The following is a 21,564-nucleotide window of genomic DNA, read 5'->3' as shown; positions in this document are numbered from 1 at the left end:
GGAGAGAACGATACGGAATGATATGATATGAAAATGTCTGCCCAGTACCTCAGAATAGAAAACGAGTTTGAAATGTCTCAGGCACCAAAACAATTTCTTGGCTGAATTGCGATTTCAGCCTAGATCTAACATGCAAGTATTGGAGACTTTTATTCAACGAACGTGTTAATGTCTTTACCATAAGCGCCCTTAGGAAATTATTTTTGCTGATAAAGACCTCTTTTTGAGTGCCTAGCATTGCGTAACTAGTGAGTGCTAAGTAAAGTTGAGTGAGAAGATTGGAAATGAACGACTTAATATGGAAGGGAAAACGTATTTTTTGGATTTCATACATATTCTTATCATGACTATGAAGAGGTTTGTAGAACAGAATAGAATATGAAATTTAGATAAAAGGCCCAGCGCTGGAACCTATGAGGTCATTCAGCGCTGCAAGGGAAATTGAGAGTAAGCAGGTATTAAAGGCGTAATAGATGAAAACATCGCAGTTGCACCGGTGAAAAGTAAGATGGAAGAAAGAGAATATGGACAGAGGTACAGTAAAAGGAATGAAAGGTGTTGCAGCTAGGGACCGAAGGGACGCTGCAAAGAACCTTAATCAATGCCTACAGCGCACTGCATGAGGAGCACTGGCGGAACTAGCCCCCTACGGGTGTGAAAGGGCTTGTGATGACTTCAAGTAAAGCAATAAAGAAACGTTAAACCCAAAAAGGTTTTTATAAAAAAAATATATTACAATAATAAAAAAACAATCACACACAATCAAAAATATCAAGCAAAACTACAACATTAGGAATACCCAAAATAAAGTAAAGAATAAAAATAAATACGCAAAGAAAAAAGGTTGATAACAAACAATGGCTAACAAAAAAAAAAACATAAATTCAAGATAATAAAAAAAAATACCTTTCGAAAAAAATAACTGACTCCTCAAACCAAATAAAATAATAATGCATTAACACTCACCAAAACTCGGTCAGTGCAGAGCCTCTGAAAACGGATAAAACGAGATAATTAAATATAATACGCACACTTCTCCGTTGCATATTGGAAATATATTAAACCAGTAAAAAATACGCCTAAGTTACTTCAGCGCAATCGAGTTTTCTGTACAGCTTATAATCAAGGCCACCGAAAATAGATCTATCTTTCGGTGGTCTCGGGATAATGATGTATGAGCCGCGGCCCATGAGACTTTAACCACGGCCCGGTGGTGGCCTGGCTTATATCGCTGCCAGACGCACGATTATGGTTAACTTTAACCTTAAATTAAATAAAAACTACTGAGGCTAGAGGGCTGCAATTTGGTATGTTTGATGGGAGGGTGAAAGACCAACGTACCAATTTGCAGCCCTCTGGTCTCAGTAATTTTTAAGATCTGAGGCCGGGCAGAAAAAAGTGCGGATAGAAAAAGTGCAGACGGAGAGACAAAACAGGCACAACAGTTTTTTTTTTTTTTTCCAGAAAACTAAAACGTTGAAATTCACTACAGTTTCAAGTAAGTATACCTTAGTTTTTACCAGACCACTGAGCTGATTAACAGCTCTTTCTTGAAGGATTAGACTTATTTACGTGGCTAAGACCAACGGGACCTCCCCGAGAAATGAATTTCTATCACCAGAAATAAATCCTAACAAGACCAACTGGCCTCCCCTTCAGGTAATTACAATATACTACAGCATTATACTGTATTCAACTGATGAGGAGACCAGTTGGTCTTAAAACTGTACTGAGTTTTAACGTTTTCAATACATTTCCAAAATAAAACGGGATTTTAAATTTCCCGAGATAATTAATAATTAATATTTACTGTAATGCACTTTGATCAGACTTTTTAATATAAGTCAATGTATCCGCACTGTAACAATTTTTTTTTTTTTATTTCTCTTGAAGACACTTACCATAAGAACGTGATAAGAAGGACCGAGTCGTTTAATTACTCCTTTAACAAAATGCATTAAATATTCGCTCATCCCATGCACTTATTCCAGGCAAAAATATTTGTTAGCTGTTACAATGTCAAGTTTTTTAATTTAAATGCACTTATTCCATATAAAAAATTTTGTTAAATATTGGAACAATAAAGTTTTTATGTTAAATGCACTTATTCCATATAAAAATATTTGTTAAATATTATGTAAAGTTTTAAATTAAATGCACTTATTCCATATAAAAATTTTCATTAAATATTGGAATACAAATTTTTAAGTTAAATGCACCTATTCCATACAAAAATATTTGGTAAATATTAGAATAAAAAGTTTTAGGTTAAATGCACTTATTCCATATAAAAATAATTGTTAAGTATCAGAAAAAAAAGTTTGAAGTTAAATGCACTTATTGCAAACAAAAACATTTGTTAAATATTAGAACATAAATCTTGAAGTTAACACAAGTGGAATATAAAATTTTGGCCAAAGGCCAACCGCTGGGACCTATGAGGTCATACAGCGCTGAAAAGGTAACTGAGAGTAAGGCGACATCCTTTCTCAAAAAGACAAACAATAAGTGTCTTAATGAACTTACCTTCTGTCATATAATCTTTGAAAGATGTTATCCTTGATTCATTCATATCTCAGAAATTCTGTCGCTGAGGCCACGTTATCTCCTTTCATACACTTCGTACTTTGCCTGAAAAATAATCATGCATAAATTTTAAGAGCAGTATCATGATAAAATCTACAAGCCACTACCACAGAGACAAGATTAATTGCACGCTGTATGAATATGTTCCACCTGTTGTTTCACAGTTCAATAATTATATGAAAATATTCAACCTGTTGTTTCACTTTTCAATAATCATAAGTTTACTCACACATGATCATGAAAGGCATAAACCCCAAGGAAGTTCAAAGAACCAAGTACAGCATAGGGTAACCTCACATTTTTCTAAACAACCCTTGTGAGGTTGGCCTCACTGTGTTAAAAACAATTTACTGTGAGTTGTAGAAATGGCTTTGGGCAGCATACATACACTTAAATATCAGGTTACCCCCACGAACAAAGTTCAGGAAAGTCTGATTATATTTCATCAACTCTGCGATATATAAGAAAATGCTATGTATTCCCAAGGTTAGTTTTTCCCACTACATACATAATTTTACCAGTCTGATACCCAACTGAGGACATAATATATTCATGTAAACCAGACTACTTGTTGCCTTAGACTGTAATGAAACAAAATACTATCAAAGTATTAGTATATTAATTGATGGGGGAAAAGAAAATGATTCACAACATTCCCCTATAACTGTTTTCAACAAACACTTCCTACAGTATTGCAAGAGGATAATGCATGCAGCTGTTGCTATAGTATCCTCTTCTATTTGGGACAATCTGATATTTGATTGACGTCTATCCCAAATTATCTAACTGCTTTTAAACATCTGTATTATTATTATTATTATTATTATTATTATTATTATTATTATTATTATTATTATTATTATTATTCAGAAGATGAACCCTACTCATATGGAACAACCTCACAGGTCCATTGACTTGAAATTCAAACTTCCAAAGAATATGGCATTCATTTCAAAGAAGTAACAGAAGGTAATGGAAAATACAGAAGGAAGATATCAGTTATCAAAAAAGAAAAATTAAGTAACAAATGAATAAATAAATATATAAAAATGTAAGTAAATTATCAAAATACACGGAGAATTGTATTAGGGTAGTAATGCATTGCATCTTCGCTTGAACTTTTGAGGTTCCAATTGCACAACATCCTCTGGATATCAGTATCAAACAAATACAGTTTCGTTTCAGCTGCAATGACTCTTCTTCATCCGAAGCGAAGCAGGAAAACGCAATATTTTATCTCAACATAAACAGCCATGAAGGTGACGAAGGATTGGAATGGGATGCACGTACGTCTCTAATCCACTCTTAATATTTAACAGCACTGTCGTTAATTAAATCCAAGAATTGGTAACACCACTGCCACAGAGAAATTCAAAATTGCTATTAATTACAGAACGTCTTTTCACTGTTCAGCTTCATAACAGGACTAACCTAATGCCCTCCAGAATGATCTTTGCTGCACTATTCTGAATGAAAGGAGTCCATTCACAATTATCATCCTTATTATCAGTTATCAGTATTTTCATAACTCTATAAAAATATAAACTTTTCACAAATTGTGCATTTTGAGAGTCGTGGATATCTTGCTACAAGAGAATAACAGAAAATTTAACTATCATAAACAGCACAGCTGCCAACCTAAGGTTGTCAGTAATACAGGTCCCTGTCACTGTAAAATATTTTCAGTCAATAAAAGCTAAATCCTAATAATTTCTTGCAGTTGTATAAAACCTTCAATCAATAAAGGCCAAATTCTGACACATATCTCAGCAATAGATCAGAAATATTTGTGGGCCAGAATTAACATGGCTCAAGTTTACAACCATTTTCTCCTTAGGTTTTTTGCACTTAGTGTATAGCCATTATTTTTCAAGCTGATATGATTTTGGTTGTGGTTTTAATGGCTTTATATATATATATATATATATATATATATATATATATATATATATATATATACTTGTATATATAATATCTTTGACACGTTTGATTTTCTTAACAACTCTGACAATAAGCTATATATATATATATATATATATATATATATATATATATATATATATATATATATATATATATATATATATATAATTTAATATCTGATGCGTATCCAAGTACCTGGTTATTACACAACTAATCTCAAGATTCAAAATATACCTCACTTCAGCCAGATACCTGAACTCATAACATTAATTGTTACGACTGAGTACTCTAAAAGGTAACAGTGATCCCTTAAGAAAAAACTTATTTATCAGTCACTTGAAAAATCAAACTAAGTTCATCAGAATATGTGGAGTGTATCAAAATTTAAACTAGAAATCTTCTAGAGTAAAGGGCATCACTCCATCAAAAAACTCTCTAACTGTTTCCCTGGTCTTAATTCACTTTAGCAAAACTAAAGAACAAAACATGTTTATCACTTTGCCTTATGCACAATCAATCCTATTCACTGGTGATCAATAAATGAAACACTGTTTTTCTAAAAAATGTTAAATACAAAAAATTTATTTTCAAAATTCAAAGTTTGTAATTAGAATTCACAATTAATTAGAATTCACAATCTGAAAAAATTTACCATTACTTGAAAATAACACAACACTTAATCAATTCTTGAATTAAATTATGAAACAAAAATTAATTCACAAAAACTTTATCAGGAATTTAAATTAATCAAGCAAAGTTTAAATTATCAAGAATTACTCAAGATTTAAAAGAAAATCTCAATAAATGAAATCAAGTATGCAATGTTAAATTAAGTATGCAATGTTAAATTAAGTATGCAATGTTAAATTACTAAGAAATATTTACAATGCTATGTAAAATAAATGTTAAAATCACAAACATAAAAAAATGTGAAAATATAAAGAAATTGTAAATAGAAAAACACACAAAAATACACATAAGATTTATCAATAATGATTTCATTTGTTCAAAATTTCCTAACTTATCATACCACAACTTCCTAACTTATCATACCATGGTATCAATAAGTAAAATTTCACGTTACCTTACAACTTGTGAAAACCTCTGTAAATCACTTGCTGCAGCTGCGTTACTAACACGCACTTTTAACAGGTGCCGTTACGAACTAAATAATTTTTGCTAAATTCAGATCTCAAAAGTTAATGTTAAAATGTGACCACAAAAATTACGTTAATAGTAATCTCTTCCTAATCAGGAATGAGAGAGAGAGAGAGAGAGAATCCAACTGACTGGTCTCAGAAATCAGAATGAAACAAATTTTAGGATTCCAGTAACAGTGAAACAATTACTTGATGTCATTAAAGCATTTTGGGTGCGAGATACTAAAGAAGCTTCTAGAAGCAGGAAGTGACGTCACTAAAGCATTTTGGGTGCGAGATACAAATGGAGAAGCTTCTAGAAGAAAGTTACGTCATCCCAGCAAAACGTTTTGAACGCATCTACAAACATGACTTAATTGATCAGGACACGTATTCTTTTCTCCAAGTGGCGTACGTGACTTGAACATGCAACAACGTGAAATCACTCGTCTCGGTATGGGACGAATCGGCGTTTTGTTTGCCAAATCTGTCATCGCTAACCCCCAAAACAAAGCGCTCGCTCTATCTGAACTGATGACAATTGAAATGAAACAAGCCCTTCCTGGACACACGTGTTTCAAATACTACGCTTTTATCGAGAAAGATATTCGTTCTTAAATTACGTTACTATTAAAATTGCATTAACAATTCTAAATTATACGCTATCAAGTTATCATTAGTACTTTTACATCTGATGCCAAACTAAATATGACACTTTAACAACCATTATCATTATACATACACATGAAAAAAAGTAAATATGTCAAATTATAGGAGGATATGCATATTACAAGGCAACATCATGAATATATATATATATATATATATATAATATATATATATATATATATATATATATATATATATATATATATATATATATATATATGCTACAAACATCCTTTAATATCCAATGCGCTCTACCTCGAAATAATATATTTTTCATATATGTTACCGAAGGGGAATTTTTTAGTTGATAATAAGTTCATCGTCGTGAGCTCAACCACACAAGGGCAACCAACGAAGGACAAGAACTCAGGACCACAGTGGACGCCTTAATCCACACGGCCAGCAAGTGAGGTTGGTTCGAGCCCACGGGACGACGAACTTATTATCAACTAAAAATTCCCCTTCGGTAAAAATATGTGAAAATATATTATTCGAGGTAGAGCGAATTGGATATTAGAGGACGTTTGAGACTACTGACTAATATATGAATCACGTGATCATGATAAAGTCATATATATATATATATATATATATATATATATATATATATATATATATATATATATATATATATATATATATATTTGACGTTTGACTACCTAACTTAACTGTGACAGTAAGCTGATAATGCAAGCATAGCTATATAATTCATATATTCCACGATTAACTAATAGTATTATTCTGAAAGTTGAAGATAACAATTTACTTACAGTTTTGCAATCTTGCAACTCAAGTGTAAATATCTCATCATGCTGACAATCCAAATAAGAGGTTAATCTAAGTTTTACTCCGTGAATCCAAGAGTTCTTTCATTCAACCTCTGTATTTTAAGGGATACAATGTAACTGTAGACTAGCTCTGACTTTTTTCCAAAAAAAGCAAAATCACAGCAAAACACGATCTTGCGTTTTGACCTTTACAAAACACCATCTGTACCTCTCTCTGGGACACAAAACTCTATCACTTATATACAAGTGCCAAAAGACATTTCCCTGCAGAGCGAGGATTTCAAACAAAAATGCTGGTAAACAACACACGTAGTACCGAGAACAGCACAGCCTGTTATTACCTCTAATTGCATCGCAAAAGTAAATAGTTTTGCTTTTAAAAACATCCAGTTCGATAGAACCGGAGAAAGAGGGACAAAATATCTTTTCCTTTCTTATTGTCATTTTTTTTATTTACAACTGTACAGTACCACCCATCTCTTCTTCGATTCTTTCGTTGTTCCTTTTTTTTACGTTAGGAAAAGCCTTCCCATTTAAATGTCAATCTCATTACTAATTCTTTAGGATTAATTACTGTTTATTACAATACATGATAGATGAGTTGTAACCCAGCACATAAAACTGCTGTTTCGTAGTGATTCAGCCATTCAGTATTTAATCAACATCAATCTTTACCCTCATCTGCAAAACTGCAGTTTTATTACTGATATTCTGAACTCCCATTATTTTACTGCTTTCTAATTTAAACTGGTCATTTAGCACGTAAGGAGGAATTAAAAAAGTCCTGGCACCGAAATATCTTTAAAATTCGTCTCCCATTTAGTGTTCCATTTGGTCTTCATGTTCGCTAAAGAAGGCTTAGACACCATCACTGGAAACACTTGTTTTGGCTGGAACCTTACGCTGCATTCTCAAGTTGGAAACATTCCCATGGAATTATGTATAACGAATTTGTTAAATCGCCTGATAAAACTCTCCGGCAATAACTGTCAAGGTAATAAATCTTAATTTTTTACTTTTTTTTACAAGGGTAGGTCTAATTTCCACAGCAACTAACAACAGTCGTCAAGCGAAGACTTAAAGACACCACCACCGTCCACCACTTGAAACACTGTTTTGGCTGGAACCTTTAGCGTAAGGCCGTATTTTTCAATGAAACCATTCCCATTCCAAAACATGACTGGAATATGTGCGTCGGAAGTGTTAAAACGGTGAATAATACCCTGATGATAACTGTCAAGGTAAGAATTTTGTCATTATTGTATCCTTTTCTATTTTTTTCTTTTTTCTTACGAGGGTAGGTCTAATTTTGACCACAAATAACAACGGTCTTGCACCTGGCTGTTCGCCATCGGATACGAAATCGGCGAAGGTAAACTTTATTCGATAAGCACCCCCATATTTCCGGTACCGCCTTATAATTGGTTATATGTTAACTGAAAAGAAAGGGCGGTAGACTGTGTTCGCGATTTTGGTTTTGGTAATTTTTCGGAAGACTGCAGCCAGCCATTTCGGAAGGTTCCAGCTAGCCATTTTTGCATGAAAAAACGCCATTTTGGGTTTTTCATGCAAAAATCTGTACTAATTCTAAGCCGGCTGTCGCGGTGAGCTAGATTATGGAAATTGACGTTTTCTATGATGTTTCAGCTTTATAAGAATTGGCGAAGAGGTTTGATCGGCCGGCTGTAATAAGCTGTGCTGACCACTTTAGAAGACGCGACTTTGTGCTAACGCAGGGTAGGTCTAAGCCAGCATTCCGCGGCAAGCCACCCCCTCCATAGCACATGGCAAAAATTCGTAACCAGTAAACATCCTAAAAATACCAACATAACGCACCCTGGTTTACCGTTACAATTTTGCCGTGTTAGCTGGAGGGGGGCGGGCTTTGCCGCGGAATGCCGGCTTAGACCTGCCCTGCGTTAGGTAATTCAAGTCGTAGATCTTCAAAGGTCAATCACAGTTTAGATTTTTGTGAGTTATAAAATATTACTTTTAAATTCTTGTAAAGCAAGCAAAATAACATAGAAAAACGCCAATTGCCACAGTCTAGCTCACCGCGGACAGCCGGCTTAGAATTACCATTAGGCCTAGACTTAGTCCGTCCGTAGGCTAACCTATGGTATATAATAGTTCTCGAAAGCCACGCCACGTGATTTCATATGATTTCGTTCAGAAGTCATAAACTGGCAACCTTGTTTTACTGCATATAGGCCTAGAGGTCTTATATGAATGGGAAAAATATATTCATTAAAATATGGCTACAATATGTTTCATAAGAATAAAATCTACTTAAGGCCTAGGCCTATATGGCCCAGATTTCAAGCAGAATTTACATATGGCAAATTCCCTGGAAAAAAAATACAAAACATTTCTGAAACTTTTGTTCACTCAAACTCAGGTTCATATAAGCTAAAGCACTTAACTGCAAAACTGTAGGTTACCAGTGGAGAATCCTAGAGCACAAATGATTATGAAATATCATATGAGATATTTTATTGGTTTTGTGGGCACGTTAATAATTTTTCGGCTATTTTTCGTTAGACTCCAGCCACCTCCCGCTTTATAATTTATATTTTTTCTTTGTAAATCACATCAAAACAAAAATTTTTCTCAATACATAACAGCCGCAAATGCCTAATAGCAGAGAAAATAAGGACTTGTAAGGTAAGACATGCAGCCCCCTCTATAACTAATACGGCAAATTGTAACCAGTAAACACCCCTATTTTGCGTTCGTTTGGTATTTTTAGGTTCTTTACTACCTTATCATTTCCTGGCCATTTTTGAAGGAAAGATCCAAATGGTTTTCATGCAAAAAATGGCTGGCACCCTTGAAATGGCTGGCTTGAGTCTTCCGAAAAATTACTTCAATTTTTCTCTATGGACAGTGAACCAAACAATAAAGTTTTACTTACATTATGTAACCAGCCCTTAGCAACATAGTCAAGTGGTAACCTAAGCTTATGGTACTAGTACTTGCCCCAATAGCACAGCTAGTTATGGACAGATATTTGAGATATCGCATTGGTTTTGTTGGCATGGTTCTGAACCTTTTTTTTTTTGGTGTTTTTTTGCAAAAGTAAAGAAAAAGAAAACTGCATACTGTACTAAGTAGTGATTTTGTATACTGACTTTACCTAAGTAGGCTATACTGTTTTTTTTAAGTTTATTTTTGTTTTTTGTGAAAATAAAGAAACTGCATATGGACTGTACATGGCAGTGATTTTGTGTATTGGCCTTACCTAGGTAGGCTATACTCTTTTTTTTTTTTTTTTTTTTAAGTAAACTGCATACTGTACATGGTAGCGATTTTGTAGCTGACCTAACCTAACCAGGCTATACTCAGGTGGTAGGCAAGCCTACAGTACCAGTAGACAACTCCAAAGCACAGTAGGCTATTACATTTAACAGTGGTTAATGATATTTTAAGGTATTTTTTCATAAACCACATATATTCCATTAAAATTGCTTCTAACCTGTACGATTTGATTTGCATACAGGTAGTTCTTGAGTTACGATGATCCATCTTACGATAATTTGAGTTTGCGATGGGGTTAGCAATTCTGATGGTTTCAAAGTTACTATGCAATACCAATACGACAACATTTTGAAAATATTGTTAAAATTTGCACGCCGCAGGTGCAGGCAGCAGTGTACAATGTTTGATACATTGGTCCAAGCAGCTGGGCTGTGGGTATCTCTCGCCCTGACTCAACTTCACTCAAGTTAGGTCAGTGTTAGTGTGTGATTTTTGTGCGTTTGACTGTACGTAAACTGTTTAAAACTCAAATTTATGTAATATCAGTATGTCTACCAAATGCCCAATTGAGTCTTCTTTGGTAGTGGGAAGAAGAGGAGGCATTCCATCACTATAGAGTACAAAATGAAAATTGTCAGCCAGCATGCCGCAGGAGGGGCAGTCATGGTGATTGCAGGTGACGAAATACTACCTGAAGAGGAGCAAGTTGATGATCCTGCCACTTTATCATCCTCCTCCTCTCCGATTTTTAGTTATACATAGCTACCAACAGCCTGACACCATTCAAGTATGCTGAAGATAGACCAAATCCTGGTGAGCACCCCTGCACAGTACACGTCCAACTCTTGTTTGTTATTCAATTTCTCTGTTTATACTGAATTATCATATGTCAATCTGCATTAAACTTCTAGAATTAGCTGATATTAATAATTATACTATATATGTATAGAGTATACTGTATAGTGTAGGTTAGGCTACCGTATATGTACAGATTGTACTGTATACCCTAGTGTAGGCTACGCTAATTTTAAGTTATGATTTTTTCAAGTAATGATGGGGTCATTGTAACAAAACCACATCCTAACTATGGACATAACTACTGGTGTTTTTGTTAAAATTTCAGTACAGTACTCATAAACAGGACCTATTGAGTGAAAACATGTAGCAGGCCTAAAGTATTTGTATTTGAAAAAAATATAAAGTTATGTAATTAGCAAACAACAAATTACTTTGATTATATTTCAGATTAGCTATAGATTGTGACATGGAATTCAGCTTCCATAAAACCTGTGGGTATTTCATCTAAATGCTGGTAATTTCTGCCCAAGTACTTGCAGGACAATTTAAACTGTAGGCTACTTTTAGGACTTACTTGTGATTGTCCCTCACTTGGAGGTCTGGGTTGGAGCAATTCAGATGTGTCACTTATTGTTTCACCACACGTACGCCCAAGGTCCCATAAGGTTTCAGTACACTGAAATTCAAAAAACCTCAATTACCTAATGGCATTAGTAGATATTCTTCATCTCAAAATGTAAACGAAGCATAGCCCAGCTAGTATACAGTATAATGGTACAGAAAATACAGGGTGGGGCAGAACCAACTGAGCAGTTTTGAGGAGATATAACAAAGTAATGGAGGTACATAGAGAAGAAAGTGTATTATTCTCGAGGTTAGCATAACATACCATTTACAATTCTTATGTTCTGAAAATAATGTCAGCAAGATGGCGGTCATTAGGTGCAACACACTGTTGGAGTCGTTCTCTGAAGTTTTCTACAGCACGTTCACACATACTGCGGGGTATGGCGTTAACTTCTTCAATAATCCGCTCCCTTAGCTGTGGTAGGGTGTGAGGGCGACTTTTGAACACTCTTTCTTTCAGATGTCCCCAGAGAAAGAAGTTGCAAACGCTCAAATCAGGTGACTGCGCAGGCCATCCTAAATCACCCCTCAAAGACACCAGGCGTCCGGGAAACATGTTTCTCAAAACATTGAGTGAAATTCGGGCTGTGTGAGCTGTAGCCCCATCCTGCTGAAACCACACGTCCCCCAAGCCTTCATTTTCAATAATCTCTTCCAATCTAGGTTGCATGAAATTTTGCAACATTGCAACATAGCGTTCAGCATTCACGGTCACGGTCACTCCGTCCTCCTCAGAGAAGTATGGGCCTATCACTCCAAATTTTGAGATTGCACACCAAACCGTAAGCTTAGGGGAATGTAGCGGTCTTTCCTGGATGATTTGGGGGTTATGTTCAGCCCAATAGCGGAAATTTTGCTTATTTACAGCCCCACAGAGGTGAAAATGTGCTTCATCACTACTGAAGAACGCTGCCTCGGGAACAATGTTTTCAAGCATGTTCTCACACAGATTTTGGCGATTGGCAAAGTCTGCTTGGTTCAGTTCTTGAGCCATCATCATTTTGTAAGGATGGAAATTCAAATCCATATGCAGAATCCTCCTCAAACTGCGTGAGGAGATTTGCAAAGCTACGGCATGCCTTCGTGCAGAACGTCTTGGCGACTGGATGATTGCTGCTCTCACCCTCTCGACATTTTCTGCTGTTCTGATGGACCTGCGTCAGCCATGTGTATCTGTTCTTAGTGTGCTACCAGTTGCCTCCAACTGCCTAACCCAGGACCGAATTGTGTTCGCCTGAGGAACAGCATTGTTGCGTGGAATATTGAACCGTCGCCGAAAAGCTCTCTGTGTTGCAATCACAGATTGATTGTTCTCAAAATATGCGCTGCAACAAAAACCACGATGTACTCCGTCCACACCTTGTCGGCTACTGAAATGGGGATGTCTGAGGAGGCCAACAACACCACCCTCCCCCCACTCCCCTCCCTTCCCCTCGAGCACTGACTCTTGTAAACTGCTCAATTGGTTCTGCCCCACCCTGTACAATTTTAAAATTGCATATACTGACTCACTTACAGTTCAAAATTGAAGAGGATTTTCCATTTTATTTAGGCTACTAGTTATTCACAACTACTGCTAGCACTTATACAATGTGATTTATGTAATACCCAACACTGGAATTTATGTAGGTTAGGATAGGGTCATATCATCCATGTTTATGCCAGTTTTCATAGAATTGCAATATATTGCCCTATTCAGGGTCTGGTGGAGGACAAAACAGTTTGGGCAAGCTAAACTTTTTAAATATCACTCTTAAGACTTTCCTTCATGTTGTTTCACTATCAATTAAATATCACTCTTAAGACTTTCCTTCATGTTGTTTCACTACACATTGATAAGAAACAGCTGCTGAGTGAAAATATGAAGTGAAAACATAAGGCAACCATTTGTATCGTACTCTACATACAATATGTACAGTATACACTGGTATCATGAGAACACCATTTGTTCTGCATGCACAGCACATAATTTACCCTGGAATACTGACAAAAGCTATCAGTCACCCCATTCTTCAGCTTCCTCTTCTCCATCAATAACCCCATCAGTACATGGCATGCTAATTGAGTCAATCAGCTTATATATAGTGTCCAATTAGTTCACCTGACTGAACAGAGGTATTTTTTGCACTACTGTCCATACAGTTTAAACTTGGCCCTACCAATGCACTCACTGTGAGCATATATATTTCTTTGTTTGCCACTTTATGCTTATACCCATTCTGCTACAAAAAGGTGTGGTCGTGGGAAAATGCAGATACAGGAAGTGCAGATTATCGAGGGATTACTTTATTTATTTTTACACCATAACAGAGTATTTTTCATTTAATCTCAACTCATTTTGAATAATTCATGACTGGTTACAGTCACCAGCCCATTCCTGATATTCACAGTGGCCCCTCAAGTTAGTCCATGCTTTGGAATCTGACCTTTAGTTAACAGATTCTGTAGTGCAGCCTACTTTTGAATTTTAAGATTCACACAACAATAATCCATGAGTATCTGTAGCAGAAACTCATCTGCACCATACTAAAGGAATTTTACAGCATCCCTGTCACCTAGCTGCACCACTCTTTGGCCATTAAGTTTATCCTCATTTAGGTTTTCTCTTTTCCATTTTGCTGTGCAACCTGTAACTACTACTACTTGAGAGTACCTGTGGGGTTTTCTCCCAGTGTCACCTTTAAGGCCTTGTACTTGTCATTTATTTTCTGGACCTCTCTTCTCGCTGTCCATCCATTCCAACTCTCTCTTTACAATGTACAACGTGCTGACTTGCTGAAAGTGCCCCAGTGCTTGGCTTTGTAGCTAGAATTTCATATTTGATTCACGATAACTAAACTGTTCTTTTTGTCGTTTAAGCTGAGAGAATTAGTCGGAAAATGCATCATAACTAAAAAGGTAGCCTAACTTAACAGCCATAATGATGAATGTTTTAAACTGTATTGGGCTAGCTACGATGCAAGCCTAGTTGGAAAACCAGGATGGTACAAGCCAAAAGGGGAAACAGCCAGTTGTAGAAAAAAAAGAAGTGTGGTAAGGAAGGATCAAATTAAACGACCCATGTGAGCTTACTTAACAAAAAAAAAGCATTGGCAGCCAGTTTGAATTTTTAGTTCAAATGATTTAAAAATATGATTAGGAAGACCATTTCATAATTTGGCCATAGGTAACTAAACTACAAAGTTGTGTTACAGAAACTAAGTAAAGAATCGGCACAACAAAATTTGCTGAATAACAAACATGTGTATTGTTCGTGGGTAGGTAAACTAAGACTAAAATTGTACTTTATACGAAAGTACAATTTTTCAAGATAGTGCACACGGTATACAATGTAAGGTAATTGCAGTACCATACCATTTCTTGACCTGATGTACAAGCAACAAGATATAATAAAGTTTCTACCAAGGTTTATATTACACATTATTAGAGGGTGATGCAGGTCCAAACCTGGGATAAATCTAAATGAAAATAAGTGTGTATTGCAATACACAGTCAGATTAAATTGGGACAATTTGATGCTTGTGTTTGGACACCTGATACATCAATATTTGGTTATGAATATATCATATATTAAAACATTACACAGCAAATAATTCCATTTTCTTTTAAATGTGTATTACAGCACACAGTCACATACAGCTCCTGTATGGAGAGTTAGTAGTTTTGTTATAATTTTATCAGAATGAAATAATGCTGCATTTGGGTAATAGCTGTGGTATCTTGAGATGCTTAAGTTTGTTTAGAGACTGCTGTGGTATTTATTACAGTCATTCCAATGAGAAATACCAGGCTATTCGACCTCATGACGACAAAGATCGACTCAACCATGTTTCTTGTTTTCACTGGTGGCTGACCGTCAGAGCTACCAACTGTGCACTGTTCCCGTGTCTTTTGTTTACATTAGGTGGCTGGCCGCCAGGGCTACCAACCGTGCGCTGGTCCCATCTGATACATACGGTTAGGTTGTCCTTTACGAAATAACAAAACTAAAAGGAATTCGCAGGGAAAGGGGCCAGAATGATCGAAGGAAGGCACTCAGAAAAAGACTTTAAATTTGTTAATAATCCACTATAACCCATAACACCTCGGGCCACGAAACAAAACGCCTACAGGGCACACGGTCCTCGCGGCCAAGAGTTATGTGGCAGTCGTAACTGGTCATTTTCTGAATGATAACGTACATTAATTGTTAAACACGTCACGTTTCACGACCCTTTCAAATTCACTTGTTTATCGAAACCAAGTATACATTCCACAGTCATTTACTTACTGAGGTACAGAGACAATAAGAAGAGAACGAAAGAACCACATTGTTTACCATTAACTTCTTCTACCTAAACTAGCCAACAATTGCAAGGCAAACTTATGGATGAGATGAATTATTTTCGATTTAAGCATGTGCATTTGATGTACTCGATGAAATGAAATTGAATACAAGTCACTGAATAACTAGATGGGTAGATAACTTTATAGACAGGCACTCGTAAAGTATAAATGCTTAAAAACGTACACAGTGGCTGTGTGGTTTCAACTTAGACTAACGTTGCGAGAAATGAAGGGTTCAATGAAGCGACAACGACTTGGGCTTCTTGAATAAAAATTCATTTGTCTCCTTCGACTGCGCAGTGGTAGGTTGCAGCAACCTCATTTCGAAAGAACTGGTCCAAAAAACATGAGAAATGCTCCCTGCCGTTGTTATATTATGCTTGTGTCCCAAACTTCGGCGTCCCAAACCAACACTACTGATTAAGCGAGCTGTGTCCATATTGTACCGCGTACTTTATATACGTTCGTTTGCCATATATATATATATATATATATATATATATATATATATATATATATATATATATATATATATATATATATATATATATATATATATAAAAAGGAAACAGGCGATAAAAATGCTAACGTTTTCAAGAAGATTCAGAGGTCGTATTTCTCCATAGACGATAATAGAATGTAGATAGCTCTCTCACTACAAACTGCCATCTATCCTCTTTTCCCATCAGGACCCAACAATGTGTTTTGTGTTCAGTTACGGCCTCCTATTATTGCTGGGTAATAGGCCGGAGCAACCCCCTATTTTTGGAGATAATGGGCGTAATAGGAATACAGTGATCGATGGTGGGGAGGACAGAGGGAGACCTCAGGGTTGGGTTTTCCTTTCCTTTCCTCCTCCTCCTCCTCCTCCCTCCTCTTATCTTTCTGCCTCCTTTTACTTGCTGGAAGAACGGATAGAATGGTTGGGTTGTTGGGTGGATCATTTTCCACCTGAGAGAAAGTGAAACTTTTCTATTTCTTGATTAATTTTCCAATGTGTTGCTGAACATTTCTAAAGTTTCAAGCTTTTTTTTTTCATGTAACGGTGGGAACGCTTTTCATAAACACTAAAGTTATCATAGTTACTGTTGATGACCACATCTTGAAAAATATTTTATATTTGTTTATGGGTGTTCGTACTAACTCCTCCTCCTTTTCAGCTTTCGGCTGTGGCGTATGTTGCAAAGTAGACAAGGATATACGAGCTTCCTTGCCAAAGAAGTAGATCACTTACATGTGAATGGAACATTTGCGACTGCATGAGTAATTATTCTGAGCAGGCTATATCAGAGATGGAACTACTATTGAACTACGGTATGATATATAGGTGAGTACAGTAAAAAGAATATTTATTAAATGCAAGAATCCACAAATGGAAGCTGTGAGTTGTAAGTTCTCGTATACATGCCATTTATTCCCATTTGTGAGCTATTTTTAAATAAGTTTAATTGCTAGTGGATTCTTCAATGTTTATGATGATATATGAGCGGAGAGCAGTATATGAATAGGTTTTTTGCCGTTTTTACAGGGGTAAGGGCTTTGGTGACTAGTTCCAAGTTAATGCACCAGTCTCTGAAATTTATTTTAAGGAGAGGCAGAATTTCTAATTCATAATTCTTAACCTTTATGAGTTTTGTTCAAGGTATATCATTTTCATATTAACTAAATACTGGTTACATTTCCCAATTATATATATATTATATATATATATATATATATATATATATATATATATATATATATATATATATATATATATACAGTATATATATAGTGTTAATATATTAATATATATATATATATATATATATATATATATATAATTATATATTGATATATATTAATATATATCCGTTGATATTAATGCAAAAAAAAAAATCCCTCAACTTACTTATCAGTTAATGTTTTTGTTAGTAATGGTTACATGTGAAATCAGTTTTCCTTTTTTTCATCATTTTCACAAAGTATATCTTGCTCAACTTTTTGATGATTTAGCTCATAGTGTTTGATGAAGGAATACATTTAATTCATAAACGTTCCTATATCCAGGATTTTAGGGGCATCATTCTGCGTTATTGATGTTCATCACTTTTCTTGTTTTTTTTCTGTTACGTGAGGCCTTCATTTGTCTAGTCTCCTATTCCTCCACTGCATCTTAAGGATCTTTCCTAGACAGTGACTCCCAAGGGCAAAATTTTAACCCGGTATGTATCCACCTTCGCCACTTGTTTAGTACAAGCCCGTTGGGGATGACTCTAAAAACATAAACAAAAGACTGTAAATATCATAAAGATAATAATCCCACATAAACAAAAGACTGTAAATATCATAAAGATAATGATCCCAAAGAAATAATAGTCCTAGATAACGACCCCCGAAATCTGCTGGGGGTCAGTATCTAGGAAAGATCCCATCTTCCTACTGGCACAGCCCCTGCATTATTTATTGCCTAAACAGTGTTTCCACTAATCATGGAGAGGCATTCCCTTCTGATGTTGTATATAGTCTCATCTGTATCCTTGATGATTCTCGCATCCTGGAACTGGGTTCTTCCACTGTGCATTTGTCAATGCCAGTCTTCATATCATATAATCAGTTATGATCAAAAGGGAATACAGGATCTTTAGTAGCTTTCCCGAATGTCTTGATGTCACCCAAGAACATTGAGTACTTCCTATTATTGTTATTCAGAAGATAAATCCTATTCATATGGAACAAGTCCACAAGGGGCCATTGACTTGAAATTCAAGCTTCCAAAGAATATGATGTTCATTAGAAAGATGTAACAGAAGGTAATGGAAAATACAGAAAGAAGAGAACCGTTATTAGCAAAACAGATAACTTAGCAAATCAATAAGTAAATAGATAAAAATGTAAGTAAATTAATAAAGTACAAGGAGATTTGTATTAGGGTAGTAGTTCACTGCATCTTCACTAGAACTTCTGAAGTTCCAATTGCAAGACATCCTGGGGTCATTGTCAGTGGCATCATGGCGACTATGAACAGCAGTAGTGAGGGTGAATCTCCATGGAAGCTTCCTCTTCTGATGCTCACCTCTGTCAGTGTGGCTCTTGAATCTGTCATGGTTCTCTGCCGGTACTGCGTTGTTTTGGAGAGTAAGGTTGTCTGCAGCTCAGTCATCTTCAAACACTGAATCAGTAAGGTTGTCTGCAGCTCAGTACATTTTCAAACACTGAATCAGTAAGGTCGTCTGCAGCTCAGTCATCTTCAAACACTGAATCAGTAAGGTTGTCTGCAGCTCAGTCATCTTCAAACACTGAATCAGTAAGGTTGTCTGCAGCTCAGTACATCTTCAAACACTGAATCAGTAAGGCCGTCTGCAGCTCAGTCATCTTCAAACACTGAATCAGTAAGGTTGTCTGCAGCTCAGTACATCTTCAAACACTGAATCAGTAAGGTCGTCTGCAGCTCAGTACATCTTCAAACACTGAATCAGTAAGGTCGTCTGCAGCTCAGTCATTTTCAAACACTGAATCAGTAAGGTTGTCTGCAGCTCAGTACATCTTCAAGCACTGAATCAGTAAGGTTGTCTGCAGCTCAGTACATCTTCAAACACTGAATCAGTAAGGTTGTCTGCAGCTCAGTACATCTTCAAACACTGAATCAGTAAGGTCGTCTGCAGCTCAGTCATTTTCAAACACTGAATCAGTAAGGTTGTCTGCAGCTCAGTACATCTTCAAACACTGAATCAGTAAGGTCGTCTGCAGCTCAGTCATCGTCAAACACTGAATCAGTAAGGTTGCTCAGTCATCGTCAAACACTGAATCAGTAAGGTTGTCTGCAGCTCAGTACATCTTCAAACACTGAATCAGTAAGGTCGTCTGCAGCTCAGTCATCTTCAAACACTGAATCAGTAAGGTCATCTGCAGCTCAGTCATCTTCAAACACTGAATCAGTAAGGTTGTCTGAAGCTCAGTACATCTTCAAACACTGAATCAGTAAGGTTGTCTGCAGCTCAGTCATTTTCAAACACTGAATCAGTAAGGTTGTCTGCAGCTCAGTACATCTTCAAACACTGAATCGGCAAGGTTTCTGCAGCTCAGTCTTTTTCAAACACTGAATCAGTAAGGTTGTCTGCAGCTCAGTACATCTTCAAACACTGAATCGGCAAGGTTTCTGCAGCTCAGTACAGTACATAATCAATCAGTCTTGAATCAGTCATGGGTAAAGAATAGTAATGAAGGCCTTCCTGTAAGTCAGTCCATGCCATACTTAGACTTTTCTTTCATTTCATACAGTTCCTCAACACCATCTTATCTTCTAGGAGGTGGTCTTTGATCCCTCTACATTTCCTGCAAAAATATTTCTGTTACCTTGGTATGGTTTCGTTTCTCCCAAGTAGGTGTACAGCCAGTGGCGTAACTAAGGGGGGGGGGGGAGCGGGGAGCGTCCACCCCGGGCGGCACTTTGGCATCTTTTGAAATTACTAATCAGTTGGACTTTGATGTTATTACCGAATTCGCTTCTAACAAAGCTCGTAGGGTTCCGTTGTAAATCTGTGTTGTTGTTTTTGTTTTAGCTTTATGAAATAAAATAGATGACTGAGATGTTAAGGCTTAAAATATGCCTTTAATTTTCACCACTTTAGTACCTTTTAGCACGGGAATGGGGTGGCACTTTTAGAGCCCGCCCCGGGCACCACTAACGCTAGTTAAGCCACTGTGTTCAGCTCCTCTTTCATGATTATTGGCTGTAATTTCTTCATGACTGGCAGACACGAGATAAATCACACTTTACTGACTGCATTGCCCTTAGTGATGTTTTTTTGATGTCATCCACTGCAGTACACGCCTTTGTTCTAAACATTCCTGTAGCTACTGGGCACTTTTTCTAAGCGCTGGGGCCTATGAGGTCAATCTGCGCTGAAAAGGGAATTGAGAGTGAAAGGGTTTGAAAGGTGTAACAGGAAGAAAACCTCGCAGTTGCACTATGAAATAATTGTCAGGAGAGGGTGGAACGTGAGATGGAAGAAAGAATATGAACGCTTTAAGGAACCTTTAGGAATGCCCGAAGTGTACCGCGTGAAGTCCATTGACGGCACAACCCCCCTACGGTGGAAGCGATAAACAGCGCGTTTTAGTCTCAGAGCCCAGTGTTGGAACCAACATCAGAGCAGCAGGACATCAACCTACAACTCTTGACCACAAGGCAGGGAAATGAGAGAAGAGGAGGGACTGGCCATTAACCTCCTGCGTAATTGCAGAGGCTGTCTGCAAAACAAAAAGCACTCCAATTGCATTTTGATGCCAGGGGTTATTCCCCTGTTATTAGGTGTTCATCAGCAGCGTGTAATTCGTACGCTCGTCGTTGCGTTCTCTCTCGTCGATGTCGTCATCCATAACAGTTTCAGCCGAGAGGTGGAATTACCTGTTCTGAATAACGGTTATTAGAATTGAATTGTTGGCTGCTGCAATGTTCTGTAATATGA

At 36.5% G+C, this 21,564-nt stretch overlaps 2 long non-coding RNA genes across 4 annotated transcripts in view; one reads left to right on the top strand and one right to left on the bottom strand.

Annotated features, from left to right (window-relative positions):
• Positions 1-606: 606 nt before the first annotated feature.
• LOC136836084 (uncharacterized) lies at positions 607-11,838 on the bottom strand. Its single transcript, XR_010852344.1, has 3 exons — positions 11,736-11,838; positions 2,527-2,631; positions 607-990 (listed from the first exon to the last, which is right to left on the bottom strand). It is a non-coding gene; the product is annotated as an uncharacterized lncRNA (long non-coding RNA).
• Positions 7,963-21,564, top strand: part of LOC136836083 (uncharacterized) — a 175,104-nt gene continuing 161,502 nt past the window's right edge. For 2 of the 3 annotated variants that reach the window (XR_010852343.1, XR_010852341.1), the window contains exons 1-2: positions 7,963-8,099; positions 17,275-17,441. This is a non-coding gene — a long non-coding RNA (uncharacterized lncRNA). Of the gene's footprint in view, positions 8,100-8,132; positions 8,347-17,274; positions 17,442-21,564 lie in introns of those variants that run through there. The other variant, XR_010852342.1, reaches the window with a different exon arrangement.

The sequence above is a fragment of the Macrobrachium rosenbergii genome, chromosome 56, assembly GCF_040412425.1.
Source record: "Macrobrachium rosenbergii isolate ZJJX-2024 chromosome 56, ASM4041242v1, whole genome shotgun sequence".
Lineage (NCBI taxonomy): Eukaryota > Metazoa > Arthropoda > Malacostraca > Decapoda > Palaemonidae > Macrobrachium > Macrobrachium rosenbergii.
The sequence above is the reverse complement of the archived record's forward strand: the minus strand, read 5'-3'. Positions and strand labels throughout refer to the sequence as shown.